The sequence below is a fragment of the Rhea americana genome, unplaced genomic scaffold (genome assembly GCF_003343005.1).
Source record: "Rhea americana isolate MKP2758 unplaced genomic scaffold, rheAme1 scaffold_16, whole genome shotgun sequence".
Classification (NCBI taxonomy): domain Eukaryota; kingdom Metazoa; phylum Chordata; class Aves; order Rheiformes; family Rheidae; genus Rhea; species Rhea americana.
The window spans coordinates 5,336,962-5,363,759 of record NW_028185705.1 but is presented as its reverse complement, the minus strand read 5'-3'; the positions used below and the strand labels follow the sequence as shown (position 1 = coordinate 5,363,759).

General features: G+C 42.4%; 1 protein-coding gene across 6 annotated transcripts in view; it reads right to left on the bottom strand.

The window, feature by feature from the left end:
* Positions 1–11,458, bottom strand: part of TAFA4 (TAFA chemokine like family member 4) — a 79,980-nt gene extending 68,522 nt beyond the window's left edge. For 4 of the 6 annotated variants that reach the window (XM_085300090.1, XM_085300093.1, XM_085300095.1 and 1 more), the window contains exon 1: positions 11,260–11,458. The gene's annotated coding sequence lies outside the window, so the exon portion shown is untranslated. Of the gene's footprint in view, positions 1–7,837; positions 7,919–11,259 lie in introns of those variants that run through there. The other 2 variants (XM_085300092.1, XM_085300094.1) reach the window with 2 other exon arrangements.
* Positions 11,459–26,798: the final 15,340 nt, after the last annotated feature.

Below are 26,798 nucleotides of genomic sequence, written 5' to 3'. Positions count from 1 at the left end.
GAGGTAAGTTTCAGTTGAATTCACACAATCAGCAGGATTGTTTTTAAACATTTCTCGATAAGATCTGCTGAGCACCACGTAATAAAAATAAAGACAGACCAGACTTGACAGGTTTGCAATTAATTCTCCTCAGCTCTTATTTACATCTTTGATCCCGGCAGTCTTGCTTTTCAGAATGAGGAATACTGGCTCCCATTTGTTTCTCCTAACATAGCAAAATCCATAATGGGGCAGGTGTTTGCTACTCATTTCACTGACACAAGTATTATGTTTAATCAAAAGCTGAAGCAAGACAAAATGAATAAAACAAGATAAAGCAAAGCAAAGTCTGAAGCACTAGCCTATTCTCATCCCTTTACCTGTTAGCAGGGAGCTGCTGGGTAACAATCTCAAAAGAGTAAAATTTGTCTGCCTAGGACCAAACTATACATTGTATTGTCAAACTATCCCAGGGAAGCTCTGTAAAAGCATCTTAACATTCTTTTCAGCTCATGTTCTGTGGACCAGTATCTTTCCCTATGATTTTATTACAGGCACTCTCCGATCCCATTCCAATATAAGCATGACATACCCAGAACATATCACACTTTCCAGTCACCCAGATGAGTTACTTCAAACAGGACAGCCATGAGTCTAGCATTAGGAGAATGCAAAGTCTGAAAAGTTTTGTGAACCAGCTGATGTCTTAACCTAGAAAGCTAACAGAGCTGTCTAGAAAAGGTAGGAATGACTAAACTTCAAAACAACTGCTGGACAACGCAATTGCAAAGAAAGGCAGCAACCCAAGGACCTGAAGCAGAAGCCCAGCCATGCTTGTCAAATGATGTATTTGTAGCTGCACTGAGATTTGAGAAAATGTATTCTGAAAAACGGGATCTTCAGGCTTGAAAATGACCATAACTTGGGAGTTGCTTAGAATTTAACCAGGAGAATTGTTCAAGTCTTATTCAAGGCACAGCACTACCTGCGTAATTATTCCCACTAGGGAATACATTGAGGGAACTTGTGTAGGTGTATTACATGAAACAGAAAAACAGAAGACTTTGCAACAGAGCAGCCCCTCCAATAGAAAGTCATTAATCTCCTCCCTTAATAAGATCACTTGCTGTTGCCTAAGAGAACAATTCCTTCTAACAACTCTTCCTCTAGGAGCAATGACTCCACATAGTTTTATGTGGTTTATATGATACATGAAAGCACTCAGCCTGTCTGATACACACTTAGAATCTAACRTATGCCCTTCAAAGCTGAGACTCAGTCCTGCAAACTTATCCTATGCGGGAGAGCCAGGCCACCTCACTGCAGACAGCTGGACTGTGCCCTGAARACAGCTGTATGATATCAAAAGCAACATCAGGGCCTTGTTCTCTTTCATCCAAGGTTGCTTTCTGCTATCATCTAAAGTTGGGCAAAAAACAGCAAGCATTTCAGCCTAGGATTTTGCCATCTTTGATACCTATAGCACATGTTATCCAAAAGCAGATTTTACCAGTCCCTAGAAAAACAACCATGCTTAACTTCTACCACTAAAGACAAAGCCTGTGAACATTGCTATTGACCAGAGTGGAACTATTTTCATCAGGCTGCGCTGCACTGAACATGAAACATTTGCAGTCAAGGCCTACATAAGCTAATGTTGGAACAAATAGTTCCAAGAACTGAATATTCCCAATACAAGAGCAATTTTTCAAAAGCATAATTCACAGAAGACCCTCTGAAATCACATTGAAAATAAAAAAAAAATCAGAAATAACCTTCAGGTTATGTTACAGTATATTGACATATACAACAAATTAAAACAGCTAATTCAGCTTACTCTTTCCACTGATAATTTTTTAATTAAGTCACTWATCTTTATCTACATATTTAAGAATTTAGATCTTTCATTATTCATCTCTTAAAGAAAATCAATGTTGTCCTTATTTGCTACAGCTCAAACAAGCAAGTAGTATAGCTAAGATAAGACAGCCTAATAGAAAAATAATTCATTAACTTTATTAACAAGTCCTAACAAAATGCTGCTGGGCAGATTCTCATACTCCTAGAAGTCTGAATTATGAACCAAAAGCTTAATGATAATCAGTTTGACTAAAATACACTCACTGGATTTCTTTAAAAAAAATGTAGAAGTAAAAATGGAAATGGGGAGCAAAATATTAAAAGTGTTCAATTAAATATTGTAGAGARTTCATCCCCAATACTGAATTTTAGTATAAAAACCACTATCAAAAAGCTTAATAGTATGAATTAAGAGACTGAATTAAGAGACTGTGAGCTAATCTATAGCACTGGTTAGATATAGCACAGGTGCCTATGCACTATACAGTTTTGAAATATTTGCACATCAAAATAGGCTCTGGTTTTACACTTGGGATCCTAAAGCTTTATAAAAGACACTGTGAAAAGAGTAAACTTTGAATCTCAATTTCTTCAGGAAGCAGACTTTTTCTAGTCATCTTAAGTGTCCTTTTCTTCTCAGGGTGACCTTAACTTTCAGATTTGTAAAATGGTTTCCCCTTTTGTTCAATCCTACTGTGTAATAAATTTTAAAAATGACTATTTATCTTCTTTAATATATTAGTCATATGTAGCAGGAGAAGCCTCTTTGGGAATTTTTTCTATCGAGTTTGCTCAAGCTTAAGTCAATGCTGATTTAGAAAAAATAACTTACGTTTAGTAACAAACAATCATGAATATATTTATTGGAATAACATCTTTCCATTCTCCTTCTGCAACGTGTTTAGTTTATCAGTTGCATCACTATCGATATATACTTGCAGTGACCAAGGCAAACTGAAAATGATGCTTTTACATTGCCCATCTTATTACACTTTTACAAGCTTGATTCAGTGACATTTGGAAAACAAATAGGTCTGATGGTTCTGGAAAATGTAAAGAAATGCGAATTAACTGGGCAGGTATAAGTTATGTTTATTTGTGAAAAGTGAGAGTACATTGTTCAAAAACTGTGCCTATTGCAAAARTTGTATTAAATCAAATTTAAATGTCTTTAGATTTTGCCTTGCTAATCATGACCTCAGCTGCTTACACCATGTAATGACAATAATGAATAAACATGCTGTGCTTATGAAGAACTAGAACCTAACAAGCTGATCAATTGTTAATTCTATAAAGCGACTAAAACGTGTCTCTACTATCAATAAGTAAATCAGCTTCTATTTGTGGGACTAATGCACCTTGTATATATCCTCCAGCTATCCTGCCATTCTCTATAATAATGTAATTATCAGTTTGGCCATATTTAAGTACAACCTGAACAAGATTATTTTTTTTTGTCTTGAGGGTGGGAAAATAGAAAGAAAATTTGTTTTGATATTTAAAGAGAGACACTATACTTGTTTGGAGGATGAAAATCTTCCATTTGCCCTCCAATTAGTAATATGCATTTATTCATTTGAAAACCAATTATTTTACAATATTGTTCTTAAATCTCACAGGCTATTTTCAGGCAATCATCCCAGTGAGGAAGGCAGTCCTTTTATTATTAAAGCCCTCTTGGTCTAAGTCTTTCTAACAATGAATTTAAACAAAAGACAATACTCATTAACTGTAACATAAGATGTTACTTCTGTAGAAAAATGCATTTAAAACAAGATCAGTTTGGCTCTATTTAGTCTTTTCTTCTTAGAAGAAGAAAACATAGAAGATCTATCAAATTTTCAGCCACAATACAATGATATATATTCCAAATATGCTAATTACAAATAGCTACCACTCTCATTTCCAAGAGTGATTTACCATTAATAGTTTATTTATCATTTAAGATTCTGTTAGCAAAGAGGAATATGTAACACATGCAAAAACACAGGGAAAAACTCAGAGTTGTGCTGAAAGTACCCAATTTCCTTCTGGTTTCTGCAGCTACCTGTTCATCCACTTAACAATGCAACTCATTTCAGTCTGGGGTGTAACTAGAGATCAAACATAACCTGAAATGCATGATAGGTGAATGATGCACACTGACAGGATGAATAAATGTATTTAATGTTGCGGCACCTTTTTCAGAGTTACAAAGAGTAATTATTCTTAGAGGTTTGAGACTTCTATGTCTGTTCTATTGTTAAACCTAAATATGTATCACAAAAATACATTAGAAACATCTACAGGAAAGAAATGTTCTGGAGAGAAATGCTATTAAGTATGTAGATAAGCTCAGTATTTATTAATTTCTAACGCTTAACAAACCAAATGAACCTATTCTTTTCTCAGATAGAACACGACATTAATTCTGCCAGAAACTGCCCCCCTTCACCTCAGATGCATCCCTCCATGTCAATTTGATATAGAAATGCAGGGAGAACCTCTTCTTTGACAGAATCCTCTCTCAAAGTAAGAGGATCAGTGCAGGTTTTTAAAAGTCACTTTTTATACTAAAGTGCTGTTCTTTTAGTGGCCCCTAAAAAGAAACATCTATAACTAAACAAAGGCTGAATAGATCGTTTAGCAGCATGCCAAAAGATGCRGGAATAGCTTAGTATGGAAATAGTTATTCTGCTCTTTCTCCCTTCAGCCCCAGGTAACCTTGTAAACCCTGTAAACCCTATAACTGGTAAATATTTTCACAGTGAAACTGCTATTCCAGGAGTACATTTCAGCTAAGCAAGCCCATGTCAAATACTCTCTTATGTTCTCCCAAATAATGGATATTAATTCAAGGGTTCAGAGGCACTGTTTGACTCACTGATATAACAGGAATGCATACATGACACTCCCTCTATATTCCACAGAACTATTAATCCTTTTCAGATTCAAATGAGCTATTTTATGCGCAAGTTTGTTCAGTGGTGTAGACATGTGTTTGGTGAAAATTTTGCAGCACTTGACTTCTAACTGTGGTGCGTCACAGTCATTAAACTGACAGTACTCAGTACAAATGGTAATGCAGTCGACATAAGCCCACCAGACCATCAGGATCAGTCTTTTGCAGCTATCTGTTCTCATGCTGCACCAACTCCAGTGAAATTAGTAAAATACTTATAAAGTGAGGTACAGTTGCATGAACTGTATGTAAACAGGAAAAGGAGTTTTAGCCTGATAATAACAATGTAGGCTGACCATCATTTCCCAGCATTAAGCTCACTGGCTCACTAAATCCCAGTATTCCTTGGGAAAAAAAAGCAGCTGACTATGGGCACAGAGCTTGGTTTCAAAATGGATCAGCCACAACATCCTGGGTCTGCACAGYGATACAAGTGTGGCTGGTGAAGTAATTATCCTATTTTCTCTTTCACGAAAAAAGGTGGAACGAACTTGTGAATCCTCTTCCCCATATGCTTGATGAGAGACAATYCGGGGAGCAATTTGTCTGAGTAACATGAGGGAAGGCTCAACCAATTTCCCTCAAGAGCTGATATATGTGGTGTGCAGATGGCAGTGGAAGAGAGTTGCTGGGCATCACTAAGATTTCCTTCACACTCAATCATATTTTCTAGGAACAGGGCAACCAGATATCCCCAAAATAGCCCTGACATTGCCACTCTCCCTGGCAATGGCAGCAAGAGGACATAACAGTGAAGGAGAAGAGATGACTCTTCCTTCCCTCCTTATAAACACCTGCATCGGGCATTTGTCAGGAAATTGGAGGGAAACGTCCAAGGAGTCCAAAGCTTGCAGGCTGCCTAAATAACTGGGAAGGAGGAGAACCAGCAATTACAGCTTCTCCATTTCCTTTTTAGAATCATAAGGAAGTAAGAATCCCAAAGACTAATTCAAGTACAGCTATTTAACCCCACAGCTTTTGTCCAAAAGCATACTTCTGTTAAAGACATCAACCACATTTGCTTTATAGTTTAAATAAAACAAAAAGTTTCATTCAGGACTCTTAAGTGAAATAAATTTTGCTAGAAAATTATAACACTGATGCATTATATTCATTTCTAAAGCAAGACATTCCTCTTCCTGTCTCTGACATTATTAGCATGTTACAGTGGCTTAAATTAAAAAGGAAGCATTTATTTTATCACCCTGGTATCAGCTCACTGCAATATAACATTTCTGAAACAGGAAAATATCACAGCTTAGCATCGTAAATTCAATACTGCAACAAGATAAATCCTTCCTATTAATGTAAACCACKGTACTTCACAATGTATCTGCAACTGCAGTGTACTTCTATTTGCTGATCAAACTATCATAAACACACATAATTCTCATTGACTAATGGAAGCAGCAAAGATATCCAAGGGTAACTATATATCCTCCAGAATGAAAACAGCCACAGCCTAGTCCTTCAAACAGATTCACTCATGCAGGGATGTTCCCGCTTACGGATGACAATATAAAACACCATAGCCTACACAACTGGAGTGTAGATAACACAGCAAATTACATCGAAGTATAGTCACTCCTTAATTGCATATGCACAGAGCAGACACTGGAAACCTCTATTAACTCTTAAAACATATAAATCCCAGAGGTCACATATGAAAGTTTAGGTCCCTTATCAATTAGGAAGTTTCAAAATTTTCACAGAATATCTGAAATCATACTGAAATAACTCAGGAAAGAGAAATTCATTTAATTTTGGTGCCAAAAAAAAAAACAAAAACAAAAACCCTAACCATTCAACGCTGTTATGTCTTCCTGCAGCAACTAAATTTTCTCCTTTCTCCCTTCACTCTCAGATTAACACTCTGAAACTTGTGCCAAATGGGAATTTGGTACACAGTTTGGAAAAATGCAAGCACACGARCTAATAATCTGAATTATGCAAATATGAACCTGAGATTTGTAATTTGTTTTTAAAAGCTAAAACTCGTATTGACTGATTTATCTATCTATATTCGAGTCTAACTCAGACAAGTCTAACTTAGTTAGATTTTCTCTTCCATGTTGCAAACTACAGAAAGCCCTATGAATGCTTTAAGAACTAAAATATCAGAGTCCTGCTCTCTCCTTTTGCAGGGTTAGTTGCCTGCAGAATTAGCAGGTCTAGGCTGACTCTGAATAATATCATATCCTTCAGCTCAGAAGGATATAATGCATGACCAAGACATGTCCTGCAGGTGGCAGCTTGGAAAAAGAAAGGGGTCAGGGCTCTGCACTGAGGGGTTTGGGACTAAGTTCTTTAATCAGACTTTTACTATCATCTAGTACAGAGGCTTGAGGTGCWCCTACTTAACATTCATCCTACTTGTAGTATCCCACAGCACCTGACTTGTATCACACCTGTCATTATAAAGGTAGGAGAGAGAGAACTTGTACTGATGTTGTATAGAGGGAAACACCTTCCCAGGAGGAATGTCTGACCCAACAAGAACTTTTGTTCCACAGATGTTCCCTTTGAAGTGTAACCAAAATTAAAGCACAGCAGAAGGGACAATAAAATAATAGGTCACCTTTGGGGTGACTCAGATATGATGCTACTTTCATTCATTTGAGCTATKCTCTGGCATAGCTGTACCAACTAGAAGAGAATCAGCCTGTCAGCTCACAATCTTCTCAAAATAATCACTAACAAATAAAATAGAGCAAAATTGGTGAAATCCACAGTCTTTTTTTCCTCCCTATAAGCCTTTTTAGACTAGCAAAGAAACCAGGCTTCTTTGTGGCAGAACCCAGTAGAAATCTCCATAGCTTGCAAGTATTTGGGATGCTTTGCAACTGACAGCCAGCATTACTCTGCCTAACCTCAGGTGAAAGTGTGCAGTGATCTTCTGATCTTGGCAATGGCTTCAAAACAACTGCTTGCCTGATGGTTATCAAATTTTTAGAAAGGAAAATGAGATGCTGAGAGAATGTTCCTCCTAGACCTTGAGAGGAGGCGAGGAGTCCCGAGGCCATAAACTGTGAGAATAAGACATGGAAAATCCCTTACCTTGAATGAAAAGCATACATATAGGACAGTTCTTTATCCTGAATATGCTTCCAAAACCCAGGATAAAACAGTACCCTGAAGACTTTCCTCAGGCCACTGGAATGAGGCTCAGCGCTCCAAGGCATCATGCTGCTCCATCTTAGCATTCATATCGATAGCAAGTTAAAAAGAATAAAATATTTGTCTTAGAACATCATATTAAAGATTGACATTCCAAACAAAACAACTTCTTCCACTCACCAAATCAATGAAATTAAGTTGAGTTCTAGACTAAGGATCTGATTTTTCATTGGCCAACAGAGCTAACTGGTATTGCAAGAAATCAGTATTTTCATGACTCTATAGGAAGTTTTACTCTCCTGAGAATTAACCACTTTTCAACAAATATCTTAGTGTTTGCCTCATAAATATACATTATTTATAACACTTGAGCAATGCTAGCCAAATTCTGTGCTTTTCATTCAAAGCCTAGTCCTAAATCAGGCAGTTTGCTGTGAGAGAGGATAGCAGGTGTTGGCTTTAGATTAATAAGAGATTGGCATGGGGAGACCAAGAGCTGCTTTAAACAAATACCACTGACTGGTTGCCAGTTCAGATCTAATCCAGACCAGGCATATCTGAAAGGCAATATCGGGTAATGCTGGCACACTGAGGCGTGTGACCAGAACTGGTGGTCTTAATCCAGTTCTTAGCAATTTATATAAATCTCAGTGAAGTCAACAGGATTTTTTTTTTTTTTTTTTTTTTTTTTTTTTTTGTGCAAATTAAGCCTTATCCTGGAATTACTGGGGCAACCTTCTAGGTGGCTGAGCAAAGGGGCCATGGACTAAATGGGCATGGACTCAGACTATCTCTGCACCCCAACAAGACAGAAAGTTCTTCAGTATTAGTCTTAAATCTATCACCAAGCCTCTTGCATAATTTTGCATGTGTTTTTGATCAATAATTAGGAGCTTTCAACTGTCAGAGTATACCAAGTGTGTACCTTCCAAAAGCATTCAAGTCACTAAAAAAAAAAAAGAATAGTAAACATTGGTATGAAAGTAAAGGCAAAAAAATCTGCTACAGTATTACCTAAACATAAGATAGTAAGTAACAGCATTAAAAAAAAATCTGTATCAGACAGATGAAAATCATTAAGGTCTCTAGAGACCCTCTCTCTCTGCAGTAACCTGTCTCATTTCCTACCTGTTAAAAATATGCCACAGGATATCAAAAGATGGTTACATTCTTCTAATTTTAATATTTCTCTAATCCAATAACAGGTTGTTTACTGCTTTCTAATTTAAAGGTAATTCATTAGATGTATCCTGTCACGTCTTATTGGCATCTAAKGCGTAAGAATCATGCACACCTCTGAGGCATGTCAATCGTACTGATAATATTTTACATGGTTCCCTTAATATAAACGGCTATCAATGGCAAATGGCACTGATACGGGAGTGCAGGCATGTGTATGTGTGTGTGCATGTGTGTGTGTATACACATACAAATTGCAAATCAAAAACATTAAACACCCCGAGGACTGAACTCTGGACCCCCAAAATTGTGTTCAATAGTAAGTGCCTCGACGAACATGAAAAAAATACTTAAGCCAAGGTTATCTGTGTGCAAAGAATATTTCGGATACTGACTGAAAGCTTCACATGCAGCCTGCACTGAAGCTCACCCCCGCCCCCCCATTGATCTGCATGAGACTATTGCAAAATGATGAAGTTTAAGGAAACATCAGACAGGAGAGGCAGCCTGAACTTAGAAACGTCCATTTCAGGAGCCAGCTYCTGTTTGGAAACATCTGCCGTGATTCTGCAGAAGTTACCAACGCCAGCTGAGTAACGCTACAGCGGTGTAGGAGAAACTGAGGCCAAGGGTGTCAAACCTTCTAGACCCTGGTAACGTGGAGGCACCTGGCTGTACAGCTTCGCTCCCTGCTCCACTGACACAGAATCTGTGTCTGCCTCCACTTGAACATCTCTACTCAGAGCAAGAAGGCAAAAGAGGCAATTTATAACAGGTAAATYCACTGTGTGCTCAAACACTCTGCTCAGATGGCTTTCCTGCAAAAAAGGCTAAGAACTCTTTGGCTGTTTGTATTCTGCCAGCAACAAACTCAGTCACATTGTATCTATTGTATCAAGGAGCTAATGTGTCTGTTTTCAATAATCTCTTACCAATAAAGGTAATCTTTGATCAGCCAGACTAAACATATGCATGTGGCTATTTAAYGAACTACGCCTGTCTTGCAGACGTGGAAGGAAGGAAGGCACAAGACTGAGAATGAAACCATGTTAGGAATCCACCCCATTTCTCCAAACTTGTGCTATTCCTTAGGAGCATGGCAGGATCACCACATCAGTTCGGAAAACAGTTTGGGTCAGTATGTGTCCAAAACCATCACCTCATTGGCTGTCGATGATGTCATGCCCATGCATTAGTCCCCAGTGACTGCAGGTTTAACATCACACGTATCACCATATCATCTACATAAAGACGGYGAGTCTTAGAGGAAATTACTGGAGCAGAGAATAAAGCAACTTGTTGAAGCAGGGAGAGTAGYATCTCTTAAATGATTATTTCCAGCCTCTGTTTTCAAAGTGAAGTTGGAGGGGTCTGGAAATAAAACACRCCACACTGAAAGGAGTGGATATTGTTATAGCTCTATTTTAAACAAAGTATATTTTCAAGATCTCCAACTGAAAAAAGCTGAAAGTGCTAATAGGAAGAAACCAACTGATCTAGGAWATAGAAGTATTTCAGGAGCTATAAAATTGGTAGGTGAGATTAAAACATTTAGAGAAAAAAAAGACAAAAGTTAAAAAGTAAGAATGATATCTGTAAAAGAAGCTTATCCAATTGTTAGTGACTTACTTATCACTAGAATTACTTGAATAACTATGACAGTAAATTAATTACGTACACACACACACTAACGCAKACGTATATTTAAATAATACAAATACCTGAAGTGGTGCAGATTGGCACTCTCACAGTCTCACTCACAATGCCAGAGCTTGCCCACCCCTAGGGCTTCACAAAAGATGTACTTAAGAGTGCAAAAATCCCGGAGTCTTCTAGCAAGGAGGATCTGCCTGGTGCCTCTGAGTGGAGGGCAGCCTGCCAGACCCTGATGGCTACTCGGGGAACAGATAAGTCACTATTACTCACCACACTCCTGGTAACTGCGCTCCTAAATGCAAGTTACCACACGGATTAAGCAGTGCTTTTTCCCACCGCGGCTGCCTCCCCTTCGCACGCATCACCCCTCCAGCCCGCCTGGGACGGCAGACCCTGGCAGCGATATGCAGCACCAAGCACCAGCTGGGTTAGCCCTGGGATCTGCAGCCGGGCAAGCCCCAGCTCGGCAGCCGGAGCCTGCGCCTCCTGGCGCCCCAGCCCCAATTTGCTCCCTGGGTACGGCGTACCTGGCCGCTGTCTCGTCCAAGGAGGGGCTGTGCTAACGCGCAACGAAGGCAGGAGCAACCGTGTCAGCTTGCGGGGCAGCCACTTGCTTCAGCGCTGTGCAGGAAGAGGGGGGGAAATCATCTAGCAGGAGACCAGGGAGCGCGCCTGGATTTCAAGCTGCGACGTAGATGCTCCGCACACACTCCTGCCCGTAGCGGCGCATCGCCCAAAGTGGCTTTGGAGGTCCCCTCCCACTCCTCCTCTTCAGAGGCAGGAGGAGGAAGCACACTCTTACAGCTTTTATTTCTCTTCCACCCCTGCGGGGCTCCCTGGTCCCTCCCTTCACTTTTCCTCTAGTGCACGAGTCCACCGTGCACGTTAAGTAAAAAACTGTTTCCACCAAGTGCCCTCTTCTGCACTCCAGCAATGTCCCTGGAGTCCTGAGCAGTGAGGATGCTGCAGGGAAAGATTGCACTGCTTTCGGAGGCAGAGCTGCACACGCTGCTCAGCCCGGGCTTTTAACCACCTGGCAGAGCCCTGACCTTATTTTAGTATTAGAGAGTGGTCGCTGCTCAGCCAGGGGAAGGGAAAGGAAATGTTTCTTCAGCACACAACTGATCTGTAGTTCACAGCATCTTTTGGGGACAGCCATGACATACAAAAGGGTGCAGAGGGTCAGGGCCAAAACCTCCCACCCCTCTTCTCATCATATGTCTGGTCACTACTGCACCATATACCACAACCCTGCACATTATCAATAAATTATCACATTCAGAAATTTAATTTAAATGGAAGAAGTGAAAGATCATCTTTCACTGACCACAAACCTAGGGTCATTTGGATAGGCTTTCCAGCAGCCACTGGGAAATAGATTTTGTTTCTTGCTCTGTCACTGACCTTCTGTACCACCTTCGTCAACTCACTTTACACCTTCGATTTTCCCTGTAGCTCTGTTGTATGCTGAGAGAGTGGTGCCCAGCTATTTGTTTCAGTAGGAGTAAGGCACTTAAATATCTATAGCTATGAACCTCACTTCTGTGAGGAAGGGAGCTGTCTCACACTAAGTGGCTGTAGAGCTCGCAGTGTAACAGTAGTCTGATCTTGGCTACGCTCCCTAAGTGCTRTTGCAATACAAATTACCACCACCATCTAGGACATACTTCCCTTGAATCAGAAGAACCACTTAAAATACTCTTTGTGGAAGAGGGCAGTCTGCTTTTTATCATAGGKAATCACTCTTCAACTACTCATTTGGAATTTCATGTTGTTTTTCAAGTTGGCCGTGTGCAGCTTTTCTAGCGTGCACCTGAAAAACGCCAAAAWTCACAGTAGCTTTTACACTACAGTTCACTGTGAATTAGTAATACAATAACAAACTCTTACATCTTGRATAAATTGTTTAACATGAGCATGAAGGTCCCCTAGATCTCCCTGAGGCTTGGTGATGCCCCTTTAGTCAACAGGAATTTCAGTACAAATCAAAATAGGAGGGGAACAAGACCACAGCATCACATCACATTTCTCCAATTCATTTCTTAAATATGGATCTATTGCCCTCTTACATAGTGCTTCTGATAGCTCACCAGTCTTTGCTCCAGACCTCTATCAAGTCTAGAAAAGGAGACATCTGGGAAGTGCTGTTTTGCTTGGTATCATTCGAAGTCTAGTTTAACAGAATCAAGCTGGGTATCACTCCCTCCCATGCAAAACTGGGGCTGGGAAATCTCCCACGTTGAAGGTTTTTAACCTCATTTTCTCCAAAAGGGAGACTTACAGGCCACTCTCTTTCCATCTGCCTGGTCCCCTTCTAATAACTTTCRAGTGAACCAGTGAATTTCATCTGCACTGGAGAACGTGCATCAGAGAACGTGTTTGTATGAAGGTCTAAAAAGATGACAGTCTTACTGGCAAACACCAAAGCTGGTCAGGGAGGACAGAGATCGCTGACTAAAATAAGGGAAAGGAAATTATCTACTCACTGCTTACCTACTAGAGAGGCAGCACTCCCATGGCCAACACCATCCTAATGGCTGAACGACACGGATGCCGACCTGAGCTGGCAGAGTGGTGGCAGAGGAAGGAAGGCGCTCCAAGCTTGCAGAAGGGCTTGTGAGAAGCAGACCTGGGGACAAGGGGAGAACTGGCTCTGCTGGTGGGAAAGAGAAAGATTTAGAAGACGAGGGACACAAATCAGCAGAAAAAGGTCTATTTTTGCTGCCTGGGGAACAATTTGTTGAGAACAGGCTAGACAGGACATCAGACAGGGATTACATAGGATCAACAAACCCCCGGCACCTGTGGACAGAGCAGTTTTCTTGCCATGGGTGCTGTTACAGCTGGGCTATTGAGCCATTTGAGACATGAGCTCACTGCTTGCCCTGACCTGGTGCTATCACATGCTCATGTTTCCCTCCCCAGCCGTCTCCGTCTTAGGCCAGGCTCAGAGACTCAGTTTTCCCATCCAGACAATGGAGAGAGCCACAGCTCTTGCACAGGGATGCTGTCAAAATGAATTAAGTGATGTCCAAAGAGTACTTTGAAATGCAGATACTATGCTTACCAGTTTTAATGCCTCCAAAGCGGTCTCTAGATATCTCTAAATCCTCAAGATATCCCCTGATCAATTCCTGTTTTACCAATGAGGAAGCAAGGCAGAGGGAAGCGTGCTTTCGCTCATCTCTTTTATTTCTGGTTCTGGGGGTTTCCCTGACCTTGCCAYGGTTCGGGCTCTGTGACTAAGTCACATCCAAAGATGCGTTTTGGCGGCAGGGYGGAACGAGTGTCGCGCACACAGCATACATCCACGCCTGATTTCTGCCTCCCCCTTAAAGCTATTTCCTCTGAAGGGCTAGGGCCTGGGTATGAGCTCCTCTTCCCTCCTGCACCCCGTTATTACGCTCCAGCATTTCTGGCATCTGCTGTGCCTTGCAGGGTGCTCTCAGCAAAGCATGCGAATTGCGGATCATGGGGCTGGGCTAAGTCATTCCCCGAATTTTCCTTGCCTTAGTAGGTGTACTGGGAAAGAGCAGGACACAGGAGTTTCTAGTCCCCAGGCCTGTGATCAAATTATCTCTCCCTCTGTCACACATCCTAATCATCACAGCTGGCGGTCATGCCAACAATATTAACGTGGCTGAGTAGCTTTCAGTTTTGCAATTAGCAAGGTTTTCTGCTTCTCTCAAATAAAAAATTGGCTTRTACTACTTAACACTGTATACACAACACAGATGCATTCAGGCCCATGTTACATGGACCGACATTTTAAGTGCTGTATATATTTTAAATCTTTTGAAGATTAGCATAGTTACAAAGCTCATTATTTCTAAATGTGTTTATCCTTTCTCTCTCTCTCTCTCTTTTTTTTTTTTTTTTTTTTTTGTTTGCAAAATTAGGCAATGCCCAGTTTAAATAAACAGCTATTGTACAATTAAACATTGATTAAAGAAAGGAATTCCATTTAAATTATTAAGTGGTAAGATAAAAAGCATCCCTTCTCTTTTGTACGCTACTTTATTCARAAGTCAAACTTCTGTAGTCTCACTGAATGCTAATGAATAGCATAATAACGCACAAGGGCAAGAGGGGGCTGAGTAATTAAAAACAGAGGCCAGAAATCAAAGGGCTTGAAATATACCTACCAAAATAATTCAATTATACATTAGAAACCTGGGATAATGAAGACATGTCCCACAGTTTCATTCATCATCATGCCCCCAGTTTAATATCTGTACTGGTTTGGTGTGTTTAGGAAGCACCAAGTGGGACTCTCATGTACAATGCTTCAGATGAGGAGACAAAAGCAACGTGCGCGCAGGTCCCATCCTCATCACGCTGCCCTTTGGAAATGGCTACACTTGAATGAGTAGATTCTCAGTTAAACTGATTTATGGAACTATTTTTAGGTACATGCTATTTCTGCAGTGGTTGTATATTCCTTTTCTCTGTAGCGTTACAATTAATTAATAAAAATCTCCACACCCACCATTTCAGCTTCTTCATCCATCCATCCATCTCCCGTCACTCTCCTTGGCTTTGCCTCTTCGCATGACTCCATGATTTGCCCTGGAAAGTCTGGAAAGACTTTGTGAAGCAATCCAGTAAGTAGGTTCATTAGACAACCAGTGCATTTAGCTGAGGTGGCACCACAAACCTCTGAAGTCTTCCCCCATCACAGGATCTGGCCCAGAAAATCATGACATAGCTCTGCAACACGTCCCCTCCGACGGGGCGCAGGAGTTCCTGCATCGCTCCCGGTCCTCACCACGGCACAAGGGGAACTGTGTGTTGCAAGCCAATTCCAGTGCCACGGGGCAGACCAAGGAAAAGACCCTGTTTGGTGCTTTTGGAGGTTGAAGGAGGATCCATGTGATTTTGTCTTGTGCCATCTTGAKGCAGTAAGCARTGATAAAACATAGTSCCGTAGGAGGCTGGTAACCACTCCACTATGAAAAGGAATGGGAGAGRTGAAAACCAGTTCCCATCTCAGAAAGGACAGCACGGCTGCTTAGAAAGTTTGYGGATGCACAAGCTGTTCCCCTCTCTTTGGGCACGTAATTAAGGCAACAATGAGCAAAAACTGTTGGTAATATCCAYGGGCAGGAATTTCAGCAAAACCAATACTCAATTTTATAGCAGCTTCCTGGGAAATCACAGTCCGATTGCGTCATTGGAATTTTTAAAGGTTCAAGCACAGAGACTACTAGCTGTCTCTAACAAGCACAGAAGTCAAACAAAATACTGCTGTATTTCACAAGCAAAGAGGMGCCTGTAGGTTGATACAGGCCAAAACATTAAACAATAAAAAAAGGGAAAGAAGAGTCTCAGGCCAARTTTTCCTAAACTAGAGGCCTTAATTAAGATGAAGGTTATGACTTCAGCAGATGGGTACCATTTAGTAAAGTCCCAGCTACTACTGAGATTTGTAGCATCTTCAATTTAAAACTAAACAAAACACATTAAAAGAGAGAGAGAGAGCAGCAAGTGTGGCTGTCTCAAACTTCCTGCAGCCCTTCCAGCTATACGTTCCTAAATCAGACTTTGAGGTGATTCACYGTCTCAGAAAGAAGCTCTACATTCACTTGTTAAAAAGCAGATCATTAAAAAAACTAACCAGACTAGGATGCAAGCCGGAGCAGTGCTTGCTAAGGGGGAGAGGGAAACCTACAGGTTGCTGGCTACATTTCTTCCATTTTTTCTAACACAGAATTCTTTTTTTTTTTTTAAGACAAGGAGACACTGTGGTAACACATTTTTTGATTTTCCAGAGGAACTGATTGAAAGGGGGGAGCTGTATCCAAAGGCAGAGCCTGAGCGGCGCGGGAGCCCCTGCGTTCAGTATTCGGTCCCCAAGTTGTGTGATGAAATCCTCTAACAGACACCTTAGTGGCATGCGTTTGGAGAAACAGGCTGGGGCAGTAATTCTAACAGGACAAGTCAGCTGTAATGAATATCTTTCCCCRGCACAGATGGGGCCTCCCTTTGCTCGCATGCATAGCTGCTCTGACTTCCTAAGGAGTACGCGGAGACGAGAGCAAGTAGCTCCAGCCTCTCRTATTTACCTGCCTTAAACAATATACCGGCCATCAATAAATGAACTTCATTTTCTTAAATATGCAATTACATGGAATAGATTGTAGAAGTGGCGAAAACAAGAACAGCTCCACAAACACTCTGATTTCTAGCAGTATAAGATCAAAGTGGTACAGTTGCTCATTTACGGCTCAAAGCTGTGTTATTTTTCTTAACGCCGGCTGTATTGCTAGTCAGCTGAACTCTGTAAAGCAAAAGTATCATGCTATCTTGATATTCCTTCCACAATAAATAAGGATTTACAAAGGAGGGGGGAAAAAAATCTCCCTTCCCCTCCCTCTTTMCATTCATTAAGTTCAACTGTGATAACCAGTGAGGCATACAGGAAAGGGTTAGGTATCTCTGCCTCTGAATATTTAATTCAGGTCTAAATGTAATGCACAGCATCCTTATACCCTTGGGAGTTCAGTAGCCGATATGCCAGTGAATATAACCTGACAATAGTGATATTTTCTGCACTTTGGAGGCATGAGTGACATTTGCTCACCACATATGTTGCATCGGATGCTGAGGTCTACACTTGTGAGAAATTAATCAGAATCCATCTGTTTCCTTCTCATCTGGACAATTTCATTACAACTTAACCAAAGATTAGAGGATTCTCATATCTGTGCCGTCCGCCCCCACCCCAGTTCTGGSGCTTCTACACTGAATGATTAAAGCTGCTTAGTTTAAGTAAGGTCAGAAACAATCTTCCTTCCTGTAGGGAGAGGCATAATTCTCATGAGCTGGGTCCAAAATCTGTTCTAAATTACAAGCAGGTAAATCCAGAATATCTCTACTGAAACAAACGGGGTTTAGATTTATCACGGGGCACAACTGGTGCATGTCCCCGGTGGCTAATTTTGGTTTGCGTTAGACTCGAGAGGCGACAAAGATGCTCATTCTAGGTCCTCCGATCCATTTTCATTTACTTGTCTGAGAGGTGAGCAAAGGGATGGCACAGCCTTTCTCCAGCACTAGTAGATACTGTGCTACTATTGGGAAAAAGAGATCAGTGGGAATCTGGTAGCCGATTGCTAGGTAACAGTTGTAGCCAAGCCTGCTAACATAAGGTTTTCTGAATGACAAGGAAGCCAAATCTACGAACCCAAAAGTGAGATTTCCATTACAGCAGCTATCGACAGCGAGAAACCACCTGGGAAAGCTCGGCGGCGAGGGGGATGTGCGCCTCTGATAAACAGGGGCTGACGGACAGCTGCAGCACCCGGGGTCTGAACGCCAGGAAAGCGAAACCTGGGAAACAAAGAAATCAGGGATGGGAGCTCGATGCTGCCACGTCGTGCTGCCAACCCAGAGCGCTCGAGTCCTGTACCTGTGGGCAGCTCACAGGCCCCCAGCAAAAAGAGATATGTGGACACAAGAGGTTTTCCATTGGCTCCAGCACGGCTTCTCGCTCCTTTGAGGCGCAGCTGGAAACGAAACACTTTGTGGCTTGAGGTCCAGGTGGTGGAAAGCAGGCACAGCCCCACCAGTGCCGAGCCAGCATCCCGACCCCGGCAGCGGCAGCAGGGCTTCCCTCCAGATACTAGCACGTATCTCCTGGCACTGGAGCATCGTCAGGGCGAGCCCCCAAGTCCACCTGCATCGGTGGTGGGAAAGGAAGGAGCAATCAAACAAAGCGAGGCAGGACCTGCCACAAAGAGGCAACAGGTCAAAACAGCACAATTTGTTTGCAAGCCAAGGAAATTCGTCCACTAGCAGGAAGGTGGGAGTAGAAAGGCAGAAGCAATCTGCAAAGTCAAAATGAGCCGGAGAGAGGGAGCCACAAGCAGCTCCCTGACCGTAGCCGGCACCTTGCTCCTTCCCCAGCTCTCACCACTGTTACTCCAGCCGACTTGCACGTACTCGGTAGTTATTTTTGAAAGAGAGGTGCATTCAGATCAGGCTGTCCCTGCCTGTCTTTTCAATCATGAGTCACTTGATCAGATGCTTTTTTGCTGTAGTGTAACCACATGACACCAGGGCTTTGAGCAGGACCTATATCCAAGCTCCAGCRCTGGTATTTCCTTGCCGGAGAGCTATTGACACACTGGGAGATAGCTATAAAAGAAGAGAAAGATCTTGCATAAATTAGCTTGCTCTATTTATAGACATGGAGAACAGTCTATCCATGGGACCATCTGCTAATCTATGTCCCTTGGCAATTAAAGTCAACATTTCACGRTATCTTCTCCATCAAGGGCTGAGATTATGCACTGTGCTCCTTTTCCATATAAGACAGACCATACATCTGTGCTGCTTAGCCTTTCTCTCCAGCTTTTCATAACACTCCCTGTAGCTGGTCTCTGAGTGCATGCTACAAGAAAGGGAAAACTCAAACTACTTTYATTACTACGAGTTTGCAGGTCCAATAGGTAACAAGGGTGTATTTAGTTCATAGATTCTCAATAGCTTTTCTATTCAATAAAAAATACAGACATGATGCACTGAAGTCATTAATGCACAGATTAGATGCAGAGTAGGGCTTGTACACTTGTTCAGTGCCCCACGTTCTAAGCACGCTGCCTACCACCTCCATTTTCAGAAGTGATTTATTCGGACATCTATGCTTCTGAGCATCTAAGCCAAGACGTTCTGCAAAATTATGAAAGAGCCTTGAGCATTCTCCCATCTGATCCCTCCATCTCATTTTCTTCAAGGAAAGTGGGGAGTCTAAAAATTACAGCATCCAACYATATTGCTCCAGAAAACACGTAAAGATAAACAGAACAAATGTTTTTCATGCATAGCTTGTCCATATTAYAGATTTCAGAGGAATCTTTGAAGTAGCTTAAAAGTTCAAGTCCAATTTCCTTGTCTTATATTTTTTAACACAATACATTTTTATTACTCTATGTAATTTTAATAATTTACAATGGCATCATTTTAGCAACTGCATTCACTACATTTAGGAACAGTAATTACTATAAAAGCAAGGAAGAAAATAGAGAAGATTCGATTTGTTGAAAGATTTGCCAGAAAGGCAGCATTATAGCAAGATCTAATAGTGAGGAACTTTTACTCAGTTAAAAGGCAGCATTTTCCAGAGATGGAACCCAAAGGTGTACATTGCATGGAGACTAATACATTTGGTYAATTAAAGAGATTTTGAAGGCTCTCAAACAGTGCTCCATCTCTATCATAGCTGGTATTACAGAAGACTGCTTTTTTCCACGTATGTGAGTGCGCAAAAGAAATGGAGACATTMAGCAGGGACATGGCCAAACGTTTTCCCTTTTAATCTGAAACCTATCATAGTCGCAAAGCGGTTACGTGAGAACGGAGAGCTCCAAACTTTACACAGCCCGGGCCGCTCGGCACGGGACCGATCGTCTCCCAGGCGTTGCTTCGCCTTCCTGCCTCCGCAGCACTTCCCGGGCTCCCGCTTCCACCCGCCCGCGCGGGGCACGAAGGCTCTGAGCTGCCCGGGGCCGAGAGCGAMGGGCTGAGCGTGGCCTGCTACAACCCCGGCTCCCCTGCAGCTCCAGACTATCGGCTCAAGAGCTAAAGGTTGTTATGCAAAGTCCTCGAGGAGAAAAACGGTTTTAATACCTTCCCTCAGCATCTAAAAAGATATAACGGGCCATTACGGGCTACGGATRTAACATATGCAAAGTATACTATTGCAGAGATCTCCACGCTTGTGGAGAGGTTTTAAAGCCACTGTTGTCCATTTTTGCACATTAAAACCCACTAAGAGATTTATTTACAGYATTAAATCATCTCTTTTCTCTCTAGCTAGATTTTTAACTATTAAAATATTCATCACCGACTCCAAGAATCCCTATGCCAAGTGTTTTTTAATAACCTTTTAAAGGAATAGCTTCTTTAAAATACTGTTGAGTGTACAAAGCACTCTTAGAAACACTGAAAATAAGAGCGTTCACCGTAAGACACCAAAGAAAGAAATGAGCCATCAGTCGCTGCTGAGAGCAGACACAGGTCTACCCATTAACAGGGGTTACCCAGCACAGTACAACAGAAGAGGTGGATTCTACCAAATTAAGCGCTTAGCGCAGACAGGATGCACATTTTTGTCTGAAGTGCTAAGTGTAGTTGCACATCATACGAGTAGATGCAGCTTTCTGCTGCCAAGAAGGCTGGGGAAAAAAATGCTATTGAAAAAGGGGGGTCTTTGTTTCAAAACTTCCTGTTAAATTTCCCATCACATAAATAATATTTCTAAAAGGTGGATAGTTGGCACTGAGAAAATTGATTATTTTCTGTTTGACAAATCAATTGTGTGCTGGATGCAGGCCTAGTGCGGATGCTCTCCCTCCCTGTTYTGTGATCCTAAAAAAAAATAATAAGTAAAATCTGTGCTTTGGACTTTCTGGCGCGCGAGGCRGCAGAGAGCTGCACCGGCTCCTCCACATGGTGCTCTGCACCCACCGGCCCCAGCTACAATTGTCAGAGACAATTACCGAGYGGCCGCCTCCAACGTGAACATCATATGGTGTTGCATAAGGCGCCGTCCCGGCAGCCAGCCGGCCCTGTGTGGCTGTCGCACGGAGGGCAGGAGGGGCCATGTGCCAGCCAAGGGGGACCTCTTGCTCCTGGCACGGTGGGAATGGCGAACATGGATGCTGCAGAAGATGCCTGAGCAGTGGTAGCCACATCCATAGCTCATGAGCTCAACCCAACATTGGCTTTCTGGCCAAAACAGCCACCAGTGCTATGGAGGCAGCTGCTTTGATGTCCCAAAGATGGGACTTCATGGCTGAACATGCTCAAAGCCTGCGGCAGGCAGAAACTCACCCATGTCCATYCATGTGGCCATGGAGTTGCTCGCTGGCCATCGTGAATCCCACGGGGACGGTGTTAGGTGGCAGCTTTGGCAGTTTCATGCAAAACTACGTGCTGTTTTCTTCTCAGGCTTCTCCATCCAAAGGGCTTTCATTCTGCATCTATACGATGTAGGAAACAGAAGAGCCTGCTTGTTATTTACAGTCTATACCAAGTAAGGGACGTGCTTGTATATAATTATTCTCCCTATTGTGTTTTCTCTCCCAGACACTAGTGAAAAAAGGCAAGTAGAACTACATTTGTAGACACTGACTACATTATTACTGAACACAGAACTTAACAGCAAATGTCTGGGTCATTTAAAAGGTGACATGCATTTGTGAGAAAATGCATTTAGTTTATTTATGGACAATAGAGAGACAAGCTAGATTCATTACATCACAGGTTTTCCCAAGCTAAATGCTCCAGTCAAAGTAGAGCAAGGAAGACATCTTGCTGGCTGGAGAGGACACTTGTTCTTTTTCAACATCTTGTTTATTACAAGGGTAATCATTAAGAGACTTAGGTATCATTAAGAGACTTCATAATCTTGACTGAAACATGACCTGCTATTTCCACCAACARGTCTCTTACTTTTACCACATTTACTTCCTACAAATTTTTTGATTTTCATTTAATGGTTATCTAAAAAGCTGAAGACCCAGGCACTCCACTCAGCTGCGTGACATTATCTTTTAATTAGCAGAGGTCACTTAATGCTTTTAGTACAATCAACCGTTGCGTTCTTCCCATGAACGACCAGAAGTGCATCGCTGTTAATGCAGACTGATTAAAACTTGAAAACCCTTTAGCATGAAAGTATCTCAGGACAAACATAATCAAACCATTGCAGATATCTCATTTTCATTGACAGTTTTGACTGTCACTATATTTAGTGTAGGGCATTGACARCTCCTGTGCCTGATCATTTCATAGAAATCTGCACAGCACTGCTAGATTGTGGGAAAAGCACAACGCAAGGTCTCAGGGTGAGCAACCTCTCCTCATAATGTGGATCTCACTGGAATGAGATGGCCACGAGCAAAATTTGTCCCAGGTTGGGCTGGGAGCCAGGCCAGGATGAACCTTGCCTGCAGCAGGACTCAGATGTTGCTCAGCACAGATAATGTGGGACAGGAGGGTTTTTTTCCCCACAAATTGTCCCTATTTGGCTTAATACAAAATGAGTAGGTCCCATAGGTTGGGATCAGTAGGGGTAGTTTGTTGAGTATTAAGGCAGTGCAGGAACTGAGTGAAGAGCAGGGGGTGTTTGGAGTAAGAGTCACATTTGTCTCCTGCATAATTCACACCTAAGGGCTCAGCCTGCCCTCCACTGGAGCCTTTTCACATGATGGCAATAACAAAAAAGCATCATTTTGCAGGAAAAATGTTTTAACTAATTTCTCATACTGCAACTTCCATCCTACATTTGAATGTCTGCTTTAAAGGTAAGAAGTCTCAGTATCTCCAACAGCATAAGTTTGATACCCTTGAAGTCCTTCCAAAACCTTGTCTCAGAAAAAGGAGAGAGGAAATCAGAGTTCATAAGCCACTTGTAAGTGATAAATAAAACTCACTCTGGATATGTACACAGCTCACTGATCTGCATTGCAGCTGGATACACATTTTTTTAAAAAAATGTGAGTAACCTTATATTATCTTGTAAGAATAAAATACTTTCATCACACATAGATGAAGCTAGGATCCTCGCACTGATTTCAGTGGGGAAAAAAAATCAATCAGGTCATTGATGGTCAAAGATTTGCTTAGGTCCAAAGTGAATGAGTTTTTTGAGGAATAGGGACTGCGTTCATTTTAAAAGAGCAGCAGGTCTTCTCACATCAGAGTCACTTGTCCTTTTAAGAGACCGAGTTTATAAGCTAAAGGTAAACAGACTGGTCTATTGTCTCCAATTCCTAATAGTTTTGTTAATCCTTATCCTTTTGACCCCCACACAAAGACAATTATTCCAGGAAATTAATAGTAGGAACTCCTTTATAATCCCTATATTATAGTATATCTGCRCCTGAGTTTGCAAAGACAGTAAAATGAGAGATGCTCTTACTGTGCCCGTTACAAACTAACCGAGGCTTCTTACTCTCGGTAGCTTTTTATTACTAGACAAGGAGCATATGTCAGAAAACATATGGCGACAGACAAAACCAGGATGAACCAGTCCAAAAGGAAAAAAACAAAACAAAACAAGCAGTTCTATTAAAAAAAATTACATAAACCTCCCTTGGAATAGCCGTATGCACACAAGAACCAGTCGTTTCCGCCTCCTGTGCCGTGTTATGAAAGGATTTTGCTTCCCAAGAAAAGAATTGGAGMCATAAGGAGGAACGCAGGACAATTTTAAATTAAACGGCACGACTGCAGTAGCAGCCACGCTAGATTGGGTGCCCTAAATGCAGGACAGGAGATAACAGTCGTCTGAGCTATGGTTCGGTAAATAATTTCTCCTACCGCAGGGGTCGTTACGYCTTTGGCTCTGGCTGTCACGTGCGATTCCCACGAGGGGCCGAAGGGAGTTGCTCCGCAGGTGCTCGTGGAGCCAGCGATCGGCTCTGAGCAGCATCACCCGGTCCAGCCCCGGAGGGTGACAGGGCCCATCCGTGTCCTGGCGGGTCCTCACGAGATGCCAGCTTGCAGCCCGGCAGGGCTCAGGTCTTGCTGCTGCAAGAAGTCACTACGTAGCAGCGGGAGCCACCAGGGAGAAGGCGTTTGGCCTTCCCTCCTCCCAAAAAGTGCTGCCATCCTCTGCTAAGAGGAATGGGGAGTTGGTAAAAAAAATAAAGAGGAAAGAAAAAAGCAGGTTTGGGTAAGGTCCCAACACATGGCCAAGACAGTCAAGCATGAGGCCGTGGGAATGGTTTGGTGGGGGTGCTGCTTGCTGGAGGGTACCAAAAAAGAGAGGGTCACTTTAGCTGAAAAGAGGGGAAAAAACAGACCTAATGCATGAAGAGCATAAAAACGAAAAGCTGAGGAGAAGGCAAGGAGGGGACTTYGGTCAGGCAGGCAGCGCAGGGCACTAAGTGATGCAGAGATCTCATGAGRAAAGGTTGGACAAGAGTGACAGCTGGTCTGAAGAAGGAGCACTGTGAGATCCAAAACCTGCCGGAAAACCCAAGAGTACGGCCGACAAGAAAGTTTGATAGAAACYGGCCAGCAGAGAAAGGCCACGCGATACATAAATACATGCTTATTYGATAAAGCAAGGAATGGCATGGCAAAATTGAGCAAACACGGCTGCCTGGCGGTGGGAGACAGCCTGATTTATTTGCCTGGCTGAAACACGGCAGCGTGGAAAACTCAGCAGGGAAATTGTGTTGTCTCGGTAGGAATYGTTCAGCGAAGGAGGGTCAGGTCATGGTTAAAGCATTAGAAAGAGCCTCAGGAAGCCAAGGGTCCTAAGGAAGAGTCATGCAGACCATACATAATTGACAACGTAGATATACTAGTGATGTTATAGTATTGGTTCCTGAGACACAGAGAGAAGTATTTTTAAAAAGAAAAGAAAAAAGTTAATAACAAAGAAGCAGTGAGTTGTGATTGCCCACATCCAGAYGAAGAGGACCACAGATGGCTTCGTCCAAAGCTCTGAAAGGACAGAGAGGCTGAGCTGCGAACGTGGAGATCCYGGCGCAAAAGGACCAGGTGGGAAACGAGGTCCCTTCCCAAGGTAAATCTGTTTTGGAATTACAAGCCAGCTGTGATTTTTTTTCCCTTGCACAAAGAAATGGATTATTTTAAGAGACCATTAAAAGTTACACATGCTTAGGTGAACAATATGTTTCTGTAAAGGAAAACTGTACCTCTTTTTGCAAGTTAATCTGCAAAATAATGAGGAAACTCAACCGTAAAACATATGATCTTTGAAAAGGTCTTGGGTAAAGTCACTAGCAAGGATCTGTTGATGACGTTAAGTATCCTGGAGAGATGGAATACTACTGCTACGGCTCATGCATCAGTTAAGAGACGGACATAGTTGGTTAATTTTCAAGAGGATCAGAGACCTCCGTCACCGTTCATATTTAATTAATTGGTGAGCTAGAAAAGCACATGAACAATAAATGCCACACACTAGAGAGAAGCTAGAAAAACTCCAGAGGGGTATGAGAAATCTGCATGGCCAGACGTAGAGAATTAAAATTAGAGGAACACATCCAGGRAATRAGACAGCTCTGCTCATATGGAGATGTGAGATTATTAATTCATTGAAAACTACTTCCAATAATAATTAATAGCGAGGAAGCTGCCTACAACGACCCTGGCCAAAACCTTTCTCTGTAAAGAACCGTCCAGAGAAATRGCAGGCAAGAGGAGCAGCATTACAGAAAATCAGAGGGTCAGAGCCCACGTCTGGGGCAATCTCGGCTTCGCTGAAGTCTCAGGAGGAGCGACTGCGGGTGTCAGGGGCAGGATTTCCCTCGGTGCAGCCAATGCCCGTCTGCACCCTCCTCTCCGACGGGCCGCAAAAACCCAAAGTGGGACAACACCAAAAAGAAAAGGTCCAGGTCTGGTCAGCCTTTTACTCAGTAAGTAAAAACGCAACGGGCAGACACGCCGSGGCACAAGGACTCCCGCAGTGAACATGCTGCACTCCCTGCACGGGGCGCCGCTGCCCAAGGGGCTCTCACCGCGGCGGGGTTTACACGAGGACTTACACGACGTCCCTGGCTACGGGCTTTTTATCCCTCTTCTTTCAAGAGCGGCACTGGATGGCACAAGTTGGCAAGCAAAGCGTACGTTACTGCAGCCAGAAGAAACCTTCCTTACACAGCGGCTCTGCGCCTGCATCCCCATGAAAGATGCTTTAACAAACTGCTCTATTTTAAAAAGAAAAATAAAATCAACTAACAGAGGAGGAGTATCGACTGGGTAAATACGATGTTGGAGAGCTGTTAAAAAGTAAATACAAGACCAAATAAACATTGTCTTATCATCAGGAGGGGACTAACCACAGAAAGCCTTAAAAATAAGCAAAATGCTTGCAAAATGTTCGGCAAGGGATTATTTTTTGTGGCGAACCGAGCTGGGGAGCTCAAGCAAGCCCCTTCGGCCAGGCACTCGCACCTCTGCCCCGCAGCGGCGTTTGGGGTTTTCCGCTGCTATCGCCGCAGTGACAACAGCGGCCCCAGCTGATGTCACTCCACGAAGCTGATATCAGAATATCAGATGCCTTCAAGCCTGGTCAAAAAGA